We start from the raw sequence: 12125 nt of genomic DNA, 5'->3' as shown, positions 1-12125 counted from the left end.
CTCCACACACTCAGGGCTGCTCCTGGTTCCAGTTTCTCCACACACTCAGGTCTGTGCCTGGTTTCCAGTTTCTTCATACACTCAGGGCTGCTCCTGGTTCTGGTTTCTCCACACACTCAATATTGTCCTAATTAAATGTCTACTCTCCATCCCTCTTTCCTCGGCTCCTGGTACCCACCATTCTACTTTGTCTATGAATTTGACTATTCTGGGTAGGTACCTCATATAAGTTGAGTCCTGTGGTATTTGTCTTTTCGTGACTGGCTGATGTTACCTAGCATAATGTCCTCAAGGTTGATCGATGTTGTAGCATGTGTCAAAATCTTCCTTTTTAAGATTGAATAATATTTCCTTGTACGTATACACCACACTTGGCTCATCCATTGTCTGCTGATGTTCACTTGGGTTGCTTCCACCTTTGGGCTGCTGCGACTGATGCTGTTGTGAACATGGATTTACAGATATTGTTCAAGACCTGGTTTCAGTTCTTCTGGGTATATACTCAGAATTGGAATTGCTGAACCATACAGTGGTTCTATTTTTAATTTCTGAAGGAATTGCGATACTGTTTTCCACAGCCGCTGCGTTGTTTTACCTTCCCGCCAGTAGTGCACGTGGGTCTGGTTTCTCCATGTGCTCACCAAGTAGGTGTTTTCTATTTTTTTGAGAGTAGCCATCCTAATGGGTGTGAGATGGTATCTCGTTGTGGCTTTGGTGTGCGTTTTCCTAGTGATGGTCTCGTCGAACATCATCTCATGCTCACTGGCTATTTGTATACCTTCTTTAGAGAAATATCTATTTAAGTTTTTCCAGACTTTGTAACTGGAGTGGTTTTTTTTTGTTTGTATGTTTTTTGGGGGGGGGCTATTGAATTCTAAGAGTTCCTTACATATTCTGGATATTAGCCCCTTAACAGATACGTGATTTGCAAATCTTGCTTCCATTTCCTGGGTTGCGTTTTCACTCTGCTGATTCTGTTGATTGTGTCTTTTGATGAACAGAAGCTTTTAATTTTGATGTCCAGTTTATCCTCTTTGTTTTCTGCATGTACGTTTGGTGTGGTAACCAAGAAATAAATGACACATCCAACACATGACTGTTGCTTTAACAGTCTACAGTTTTGTCTCTTACATTTATGTCATTGATCCACTTTGAATTAAATAATTTTAAATATTTTTTAAAGGCAGAGACAGTATTTTTCAAAAATGTCAATGTCATAAAGATAAAAAAGACTTTGGAAATCTTCCCAATTAAGGCAAGCTAAAGAAATGACAACAAAATACAAAGCCTGATGCTAGGGTGAGCCCTACACTCAAGGCAGAGCTATAGGGACATTACTGGAGTAATGGGAAGAATTGGAAGAGAGGCTATAGATTAAATATTGGATCAATATTAAAATTACTGAAACTGATAACTGTTCGGTGAGTAAGATAATATCCCTATTCTCAGGAAATCCACACTTAAATACTTAGGAGTAAAGGGGACTTGATGTATTTAACTTACCCTCAAATGGTTCAGAAAAAACTGTGTGTGCACATTGTGTAAGATGGGGTGGGCAGTGCAAATTATAAAGCAGATGGAACATAATATTAACAAGCAATGAACCTGGGTGTTACAAGTGTTCTTTATACTGTTTTCATTCTTGCAAGTTTACTATAATTTTGAAACTAGTTTGAAAAAATTTTTATACATGCTCACAAACATACCAAATGTAGAATTATTTTTCAAGTCTTTCTAGTCTTACTCAAAAAGGGAAAGTTGGTGCACATTAGTCAAGACTTCATGGTGGAAAGTGACGGAAACCAAGTTGGACCATTTCAGCAAGCGAAGATTGAAGTAGGAGAGAGGTGCCTGAGGAACTGGAGGGTTGGGTGGAGGTGCAGTCCAGTGACAGGGAGGGTCTGGAAGCAAAGCCCAGAAGACACTCAGGAGTCCCCTTGTCACCTTGCTTCTCTGCCCTGTGCACACTTCTGTGCAGAGGGATCAGCTCTCTGTGCTCATTCCACCTGGGAGAATGCTGCAGCCCCATGGTCATTAGACCTCCTCTGTCAGATGGCTGCCCATCACAAGCTACTGGGCCTGGGTCATGGGCTTGGTCACCCAGAGGCAGGAGGCTGTGCCCTCCATGAGGCCAGCAGTCTCGCATCTCAAAAGCCAAGAGAGCACACACCCTCTCCTCTCCGGCATGGGCTGAGCAGAGCGATGCCTCCAGAGAGGGCATGTGGAAGGGACGGGGAAAACCTGCAAACGTGACCCAGCTAAGTGCGAGGTCACCATCAGTGATGAGCAGGGGGGCTTTGATGTGATGCCATGGGAAGGGTGTTCATCTCTGAGGCCTTTCTCCAAAACACCTGTGATCCGTGTCTACCCGTGAACAGTGTTAGACAAAGGGCAGCCTACAAAACACCTCACCAGTCCCCTCAAAACCATCAAGGTCAGCAAAACAGGGACATTTCTGAGAGACTGTCACAGCCCATGGGAACTCAGGGAGACATGACGGCCAATTGTCATGTGGAATCCTGGGTAGGATCCTGGGACAGGAAGGGGATATTAGGGGGAAATGAGGAAGCCTGTGTAAAGGATAGATTTAAATCATCTCAGTGTTGGCTCACTAATTCTAACTAATGTCGGATATGTGCGCATTCTGAGACTGGGGTGTATTGGAGGGCAATGTGGGAGCTCTACCGTCTGCTCAATTTTTCTTAAATCTGAAACTCCTAAAAAGTGTATTTTTAACTTTTTTTTAAATTAACACATAATTGTACAACTCATAGGGTATATAGTGATGTTTCAATACATATAACATGTAGTTAGCAGATTGGGATATTAGATCAGGAGCGTGCATCATTTCTTTGGAAATGTTTGGTATCTTCCTCCTAGCTATTTGAATGATAAATTACTGTTAGTTATAGTCATCCTGCAGTGGTACAGAACACTGGAATGTATTCTTCCCATCCAGCTGTGATTTTGTTTCCTTCAACAAATCTCTCCCCATCCCTCCCTTCCCAGCCTCTAGTATGCCCTGTTCTACTTTGTATTTCTATGAAATCATCTTTATATAGCTTCCACATATGAGTGAGAACGTGTAGTATTTAACTTTCTATTCCTGGCTTATTTCACTTTATTTAATGTCCTCCCCTTCCATCTATCTTGCTGCAGATGACAGGATTTCATTCTCTGTTATGGCTGAATCCTATTCAGTGTTACATACCACATCTTCCATATCCATTCATCTGCTGTTGGACTCCTGGGTGGATTCATATCTTGGCTATTGTGAATCGGGCTGCAGTAAACGGAGGAGTGCAAATGTGTCTCCAGTACACTGATGATTTCATTTCCTTTGGATAAGTTCCCAGTAGTGGGATTGTTGGATCATATGGTAGTTCTATTCGTAGTTTGGTGTATGTGTGTGTATGTGGTGGGGTAGGGGGGTGGGGGTTTGTTTTGTTTTGTTTTTGAGACAGTCTCACTCTGTCACCCAGGCTGGAGTGCAGTGGCACGATCTCACCTCACTGCCACCTTCGCCTCCCCGGTTCAAGTGATTCTCTTGCCTCAGCCTCCTGAGTAGCTGGGACTACAGGCACGTGCCACTACACCCAGCTAATTTTTTTTTATTATTATACTTTAAGTTCTTGGGTACATGTGCACAACATGCACGTTTGTTACATATGTATACATGTGCCATGTTGGTGTGCTGCACCTATTAACTCGTCATTTACATTAGGTATATCTCCTAATGCTCTCCCTCCCCCCTCCCCCTACCCCATGACAGGCCCCGGTGTGTGATGTTCCCCTTCCTGTGTCCAAGTGTTCTCATTGTTCAATTCCCACCTATAAGTGAGAACATGTGGTGTTTGGTTTTCTGTCCTTGTGATAGTTTGCTGAGAGTGATGGTTTCCAGTTTCATCCATGTCCCTACGAAGGACATGAACTCATCCTTTTTTATGGCTGCATAGTATTCCATGGTGTATATGTGCCACATTTTCTTAATCCAGTCTATCATTGATGGGCATTTGGGTTGGTTCCAAGTCTTTGCTATTGTGAATAGTGCCACAGTGAGCATACGTGTTCATGTGTCTTTATAGCAGCATGATTTATAATCATTTGGGTATATACTCAGTAATGGGGTGGCTGTGTCAAATGGTATTTCTAGTTCTAGCTCCTTGAGGAATTGCCACACTGTCTTTCACAATGGTTGAACTAGTTTACAGTCCCACCAACAGTGTAAAAGTGTTCCTGTTTCTCCACATCCTCTCCATCACCTGTTGTTTCCTGACTTTTTAATGATCGCCATTCTAACTGGTGTGAGATGGTATCTTATTGTGGTTTTGATTTGTATTTCTCTGATTACACCTTATACAAAAATTACTTCAAGATGGATTAAAGACTTAAATGTTAGACCTAAAACCATAAAAACCCTAGAAGGAAACCTAGGCAATATCATTCAGGACCTAGGCATGGGCAAGGACTTCATGTCTAAAACACCAAAAGCAATGGCAACAAAAGCCAAAATTGGCAAATGGGATCTAATTAAACTAAAGAGCTTCTGCACAGCAAAAGAAACTACCGTCAGAGTGAACAGGCAACCTACAGAATGGGAGAAAATTTTTGCAATCTACCCATCTGACAAAGGGCTAATATCCAGAATCTACAAAGAACTTAAACAAATTTACGAGAAAAAATCAAACAACCCCATCAAAAAGTGGATGAAAGATATGAACAGACACTTCTCAAGACATTTATGCAGCCAACAGACACATGAAAAAATGCTTATCATCACGCCTAGCTAATTTTTATGTTTTTTTAATAGAGATGGGGTTTCACCATATAGGCCAGGCTGGTCTCGAACTCCTGACCTTGTGGATCAGCCCACCTCGGCCTCCCAAGGGTATGTGTGTTTTAAGGAGCCTTCATACTGCTCTCCATGATGGCTGTATTAGTTTACATTCCTACCAATGGTGTGTAAGAGTCCCCTTCTCTCTGTATCCTCACCAGCATTTGATATTTTTTGTTTTTTTAATAATAGCCATCTTTTTTTTTTTTTGAGACAGAGTCTTGGTCTTTCACCCAGGCCAGAGTGCAGTGGCCCTATCTCGGCTCACTGCAAGCTCCTCCTCCCAGGTTCATGCCATTCTCCTGCCTCAGCCTCCTGAGTAGCTGGGATTACAGGCGCCCGCCACCACGCCCGGCTAATTTTTTGTATTTTTAGTAGAGACGGGGTTTCACTGTGTTAGCCAGGATGGTCTCAATCTCCTGACCTCATGATTTGCTTGCCTCGGCCTGCCAAAGTGCTGGGATTACAGGCGTGAGCCACTGCGCCTGGCCGATAATAGCCATCTTAACTGGAGTGAGATGATATCTCATTGTGGTTTTGACTTCTACCTCCCTAGTAACAATAAGTATAAGCAGCTGAGCGGTCCTTGCTGCTGCTCTGCCTGTGGAGTAGCCAATCTTTTATTTCTTTACTTTCCCAATAAACTTGCTTTCACTTAAAAAAAAAAAAAAAAAAAAGACTTCCACTTCTCTGATGATTTGTGATGTTGAGCATTTTTCATGTATTTTCTGGCCATTTATGTCTTTTGAGAAATGTCTGTTTGGATCATTTGCCCATTTTTTAATCAGTTTTTTTTTTGTTTGTTTGTTTTTTGGGTTTTTCTTTGCTGTTGAGATGTTTGAGTTCCTTATATATCCTGAATATTAATCCCCTGTCTGGTGAGTAGCTTGCAAATGTATTCTTTTATTCTGTAGGTTGTTTTTTCACTTTGTTTCCTTTGCTGTGCAGAAGCTTGTAAGTTATATGTAATCCTATTTGCTTATTTTTGCTTTCGTGGCCTGTGCTTTTGAGGTCTTATTCAGTAAGTATTTTTTTAAAAACCAAGGAGTTCCCAAAAATAAAGTTTTTTTTAATTCGATGCAAATGAATGTCATGAAAACTTTATGAATGGACATAAATTGATAAACAATTTATCCCACTCTTTGCCACAGAAACGTTAATGCATTTTTTTTCTTTTTCTTCTCTTTTTTTTTTCTTTTTCTTTTCTTCTCTTTTTTTTTTTTTTTTTTTAAAGACAGGGTATCACTCTGTCACCCAGGCTGGAGTGCAGTGGCATGATCCCAGCTCACTGTGACCTCTGCCTCACAAACTCAGTCGATCCTCCCACATAGTTGGGACTGGGACTACAGGTGCACACCACCACACCTTGCTCATTTTTGCATTTTTTGTAGAGAAGGGTTTTGCCACATTGCCTAGCTGGTCTCAAACTCCTGGGCTCAAGTGATCCTCCTGCCTCAGCCTCCCAAAGTGCTAAGGTTACATGCGTGAGCCATTGCACCCAGCATATTGATGCACCCAGCGTATTGATGCATGTGACTAGGGTCTTAGGTAGCAGGGGTCTGTGCTCAGGATTAGCAGTCAGAAATCGAGCACTTCTGAAACTTGGAACCCTTCTGGCCTTGGAAGAAGATGGAAGAGGGCAGTTTGGGCTGCAAGGTCGGCTCAGTCCACACCTCCAAATGGTGTCTTTTTATGGGAAGAAAACACAGAGCTCTCTTCCACCTGAGGGAGAGAAAAGGGAAAAGGATGGATAGAAGAGTTTGGATTGGAGAGGGTTAAGTTTATAATTTTATAAATGAAAAAAGTACACAAACTGTGCTTTGGTACTTCATTTGTGCAATGTGGTTAGGTTAGATGAAAACATTCCTCTGTTTTCTCTTGTTGCTCATTTTTAGGGTGATTGGTATCTGTTTCTGGACTTCCATGATCCAGATCTTCTTGCCCTTAGCCTTTTGTGGTGGCCACCATGGGCCGTCTCATGCAGTCGTCTGTAGCTTTTGTTAGGGCTTGAGTCCCGGGAAGACCTCCTGTAGAAATAATAGTGCATTTGTTTTTGGTTTTGTTTGTGGTTTTGGATGTGTGAACATGATGTCTCTTATTTTTAAGCACTGTTGTTCCTTGTGATTTTAATGCTCTTATGTGCTTCACTGGTTGCAAAGTAAATGGCAAGATATTAAAATCCCAACTTTGACAGTAACACTTGCCTCATCCTCTGTGTACCTTAGCTGCTAGGAAGCTGCAGACTAGACTCAGTCACAGCATCTCTGCTAATTAACCTAAAGTTTTTGAATATTTAATTTCCCCTCTATCTTTGGGGATTTTTAAAAGATTATTGTTCAGATGGTCTTATTATATTGGGTATTTTAAATGCTTCAAATTAATTTTGGAAGAAGATGTAGTTTAAAATATTAAGTAAAAGTTTTGGTTGTTTTTTCAGTGGCACATTCATAAATACCATCCTCAAACGGTGAGCGTGGCTGTGTTGCAGCTCGGCTTTCCATGACCGGGTTACCCTGTGTCATGTTTGCTCCCCTTGAAATGCCACAGAGTTGGCACTGAGGGACAGCACCAGCTCCATCTGCATCTGGTCTGTCACGCCAGTTTTTGAGATTGAAGGTGCAGAGGATGCTGGACCCTTCAGGTCATGAGTGACCATCAGGCCAGTGCTGAGCAGTGGTATGGCCGGGCAGGGTGGGCTCCCAGTGGGTGCTCTGCTGACATCTGCATCAGGTGTCCCACCGCAGGGCACTGGTCAGGGGCTCCGGCTGCACTGGTCTGAAGCAGTCGTCTTTCTGGCGGGGGCAGTGCTGCTGTATGCCGGAGCACTTCTGTTGGGGTAGAGAATGCTATTTGTTTCTTGGTTGTTTTGACGTCTCCAGAGCTGGAGTGCTGATGGATGCTCTGCCAGCCAGAGGGTGCTGCCGGCGGGGGTGGTCCTGGGCAGAGGGCAGCTGCGCTCATCCCCCTTTGCATGGCTCAGACAAGGCTCCTTGCCCCTGGGTGAGAATCTCAGTTGGAGGAATAAAGAATCCCTTCTGTAGCTTTGTGGGGAAGGATTAGTGAGAAGTTCAACCATGGCTCTCTTTAGACAAATGATGAAAAACCTGGTTATCTCAGCAGCACCTTCCCACCTGTTCCCAGGAGGCCAGGCGTGTGATGCCAGGAGGCACGAATGAAGAATGAAGACCTCACAGACCTCTTGTGACAGCCGTGCATTCATTCCCCACTCGGTTGCACAGCACCATCAGGGCTTCAGCCTTCCGAGATGTCGCTTCTAGCAAAACAGGTTGCTAAGTTTGAGTCCATTTGAGGGCAGTTCAAGGACAGGGCAGGTTCGAGGCTAGTAGCAAGTTCCCTCATGTCAACTCTCTATCTCTGCTTTTCTAGCAAAAGTCTGAACTTCAAGTCACCTTGACAGCGTAGGATGAAAAGAGTTTATTCCCCACAAGTCCAAGATTTATACTGGAGTCAAGAAGAAATAAGGGGTGAGACAGAAGCCAGGTTGGAAGAGTTTATTCAGACACACAGTTAAATTGTAACCTTGATGTGCACTGTTTAAAACTGATTTTCACGTAGGGAAGAGTGTCAGCAGTAATGGTTCGTGGAGCCAATTTGGGCAGCAGTAATGCACGTTGGAGGCAGCAAGAAAAGTGGCACAAAGTTCCGGATCTGGAGCTGACAGGTTTCCTCAGCCCTGAGTTGTCTAAAGCTGACTTTGCAGCGTGACCTGAGCTGTAGGTGCTCTCACAGAAGGTGAGCTCTGCTGGACACCAGCCTCAGCACCATGGCTCTTGGAAGATGAGAGTCTTCTTACAGCATCACTTGGTCCTTTTGGTGGCTCACTCACACTTCCCGCAGGAGAGGGCCAGCCTGGCTGAGCCTGTATTTCTTCCTCCCTCATGGAGTCCTCCTGCTCCGCTCTGGCTCCCGGAGTCCACAGACCTCTGCATCTCCCTCCAGCAGCCCACCTCTCGTGTGCCAGGCAACGCCTTGGTTTTAACCTTACAACCTGGTTCTAACCGAGAAGTGTTAATAACCACAGCTAATTATAACTCACGCACCACAAGCACTTCAGATTCATAGCTCATTTAATTTGCCCACACCTGGAGATGTCTGCATATGATCCCCAGTTTGAGAAAGTCGGCAACGAGCAGCACAGTTTGACCTGGGTCTTAACTCAGCCCACTCTGTAACTGTGGAGAACACTACTTTTGAGAACAACCAAGATCCCCTGGTTTCATTTCTATGAGTTCTTTGCACGTGGAGGGAATCAGCCCTCTGATGTGTATGTTACAAGTATATCTCCTAGTTCTTTAGGAAGACATCTCTTCTGCCCTTAGATAAGGGGTAGCTTTTTCCCTCTCTTGGCTGTGTGAATATTGTTCCCCTTGGTGTAGAAGAAGGAATTCCTGTGTGGCATTTGCTAGCAGGATATTTAGCTTTTTCATCCAGCACCGACCTGAGTGATTTAGCACCCTGTGCCTGTTTTCATACGAAACACACCTTTTTCACATGAACCAGAGAGGGAATTCTTGATGATCTTCCATGTTTTCAACATTTCAGACAAGGTTCTCAGCTGAGATTCCGTCTTGCTTCCCTTCCTGGGGCTGAGGGTCCATATGGGGGCAGAGGCTGGAGAGAGTGAAGGACACACGGCTGGAGGGTGAGGCACTGGCCATCACACACCTGCCCGGAGCCTCACCTGTCTTGTTTTCCTCCACACCCCCTTAGTGGCTGGGCACAGGCCAAGGTAAAAACCCACAGGGATGGAGATAAGGAAGATCTGGGAATGCTGCACAGCCTGGGCCCTGCCTGGCAGAGGCCTGGGGCATTTGCCCATCACTTTTATAACTCCAGAGCCTTGTTTCCTGAGTGACCCCCTTCCCCTGCCTGAAGTCATCCCTGTAGCAACAGCTCCCAGAGCTGCCGGGTGCATCTGACTCCGGCCAGCGACAGGATCTCAAACGTCCTGAAGTAGAGATGACTGAGGATTGGGCGCAGAAATGGAGATGGTGTGTCCTAAACAGCCTTCGGTTTTGGCTGAGTTTCACTCCCTGGCTGGTCACCTGGCCTTTGTAGGATGCTGAGGTGGGGGCCTCTGACCCCCCTCTCGTTCTTTCCCTCTCCTCACCATCTCCAGGTGCCCCTTTCTCGCCGCTGCCCTGGCCAGCGTGGCCTGGCTTCTCTACTGCTGTCTTCACCTGGGGCAGATGAACCCATGGTTCGCCGGCTTTTGACTCCACTTGGCCGCTCAGATCAGGGCACATCTGCGGGCCTCCTGGCACAGAGGAAGGAGTCGGCATCATTGTCCTGGCATGGCCACATCCTGCCGACATCCCAAGTATGTGCATGCTGCCTCTGGCTGTGAGCTTCTCCATGGTCAGTATCCAGAGGAGAGCACGTTTGTGTTGCCCCACAAATTCTAGGTATTCTCATGGCAAGTCCTGAATTAGCATAATGCTACCTGGCTCCTAAAAGTTCTTTAGTTTCTTGCAATTCTGTGTTAAAACAGCCAGTTAAGGCATTTTTGGAGGTTAGCGTCATCAAGCCTATTGGCGTGTTCTGTAAGAGCTTGAATCATGTGAGCTGTTTGGCAGCTCTCGTCAGCTGTTGGCATCAAGATTTCCCTTTAATACAGACACCACAGAGTTAATGGTTATCATCTGATCTGAAATGGCTCCAGTAAGTCCTTCTCCCTCATCAGACTCCTGCTGAGGCACACAGGCACCCTCCCCAGTGTCTCCTCTCTGTTCTCCTGCAGAGGAGAAAGTGCTGCCAGCCTTCCCTGTTTCCGCCACAGATGATCCTCCCTGACACAGGCTGCTTCTGTCTGCAGCAACCGGAGAAGGCACACCAGGCTTGGGGGGGAGGAATTGTCCTGTGGCTTCAGTCACTGAACAGCCAGAGGAGATGGTGCCCCTGGTTGCAGACAGCCCTAGGTCTGGCAGGAGCAGTGCAGCCAGTCAAGGCCCTGTCAAGCCCTTCGCGCTGCTTCCTGGTTTATTGACACCACATGTCTGGCACGTGGAGGATGTCAGGCCGGTGCCATCTTCCACACTGCTGGGTGCCTCCCCCTGTGGCGGCAGAAAGACCCCCATTCCCAGAGGGGTGTGCACCCTCCATGGCCTCCCTCATGTCATGCAGAGGGCTGTGCTGGACTGGTCCCTCAGGGCCCCGAGACACTCAGCCTTCTTTCTTGGTACTCTCCTGCTCCTTCCCTATCCTTCATCCTCCTTCTTCGGTACATCTGTCAGTTACAGAGGAAGACTGCTGTGTCGAGTGCCTAAGAGTGGGTCCCTGGTGTATTTCAAATCTCAGTGAGGGCTGGGCATGGTGGCTATGTCTGTAATCTCGGCACTTTCGGAGTCTGAGACAGGAGGATCACCTGAGACCAGGAGCTTGAGACCAGCCTGAGCAACATAGTGGGATCTCCTCTCTACAGAAACGTAAAAGTTAGCCAGATGTGGTAGTACACACCTGTAGCCCCAGCAACTCAGGAGGCTGACGTGGGAGGATTGCTTGAGGCCAGGCAGTCAAGACTGCGATGAGCCATGATTGTGCCACTGTACTCCAGCTTGAGTGACAGAGCGAGACCCTGTCTCTTTAAAAAAACAAACAACACATCAGTGGGGGATGGTAGGAAGGGTGTCTCAGGAGCCCACAGGCCCCCTGCCCGCAGCCTGTCCCCAGGTGGGAGGCATGTCCTCCTGTGATTCGCTGTCTTCAAGCCTTCAAGCACTTTCTCCTTTGCTTTATTTTGTTTAAATAAAAATTGCCCCTTAGGTGAATGAAGAGTGTCATGGTCCACTAGGCACCTGGTAAAAATGCAAAACCAGTAGTGAAGGCCTCAAAGAAATAATGCATCTGGGAGGACCGTTAGTGAAGCTCTGGTTGTGGCCCGCTACGATGTCCTTGGCAGTTCTTAAGATTAAATTATCATTACGTATTCTTTGAAGTAAAAGAGTTTCTTTCCTGAGTACCTTTGCCATCAGGGCCTGGCAGTTCTCTCTGCTCCTGTGGCTGCAATGCACGTGCTGTCTTGGGAGGGCTCTCAGCCGCTGCACACCTGGCCCTGCCTTCCACCTGCAGGACAGCCGTTGGTGCTTGAGGACCAGGCGACACGGTCGTGGGTGATCCGCAGCTCTTTCAAGGATACTCTGTAATCCGTGTTATTTTCCTTTTCTGAAAATGCTAAGTGGACTCATGGTTACTTTCAGCTCAGAGTCATTTTTCCAGGTATTTTGCAGGTTTGAGAAATGTGGCTTCATCTGCCTTCTCGGTGGCCCTCCCT

At 45.9% G+C, this 12125-nt stretch overlaps 1 protein-coding gene across 10 annotated transcripts in view; it reads left to right on the top strand.

Moving 5' to 3' along the window:
* DIP2C (disco interacting protein 2 homolog C) overlaps positions 1 to 12125 on the top strand; it is a 407784-nt gene that overhangs the window by 381827 nt on the left and 13832 nt on the right. The gene's annotated exons all lie outside the window — the stretch shown is intronic.

The sequence above is a fragment of the Pongo abelii genome, chromosome 8 (genome assembly GCF_028885655.2).
Source record: "Pongo abelii isolate AG06213 chromosome 8, NHGRI_mPonAbe1-v2.0_pri, whole genome shotgun sequence".
Classification (NCBI taxonomy): Eukaryota; Metazoa; Chordata; class Mammalia; order Primates; family Hominidae; genus Pongo; species Pongo abelii.
The sequence above is the reverse complement of the archived record's forward strand: the minus strand, read 5'-3'. Positions and strand labels throughout refer to the sequence as shown.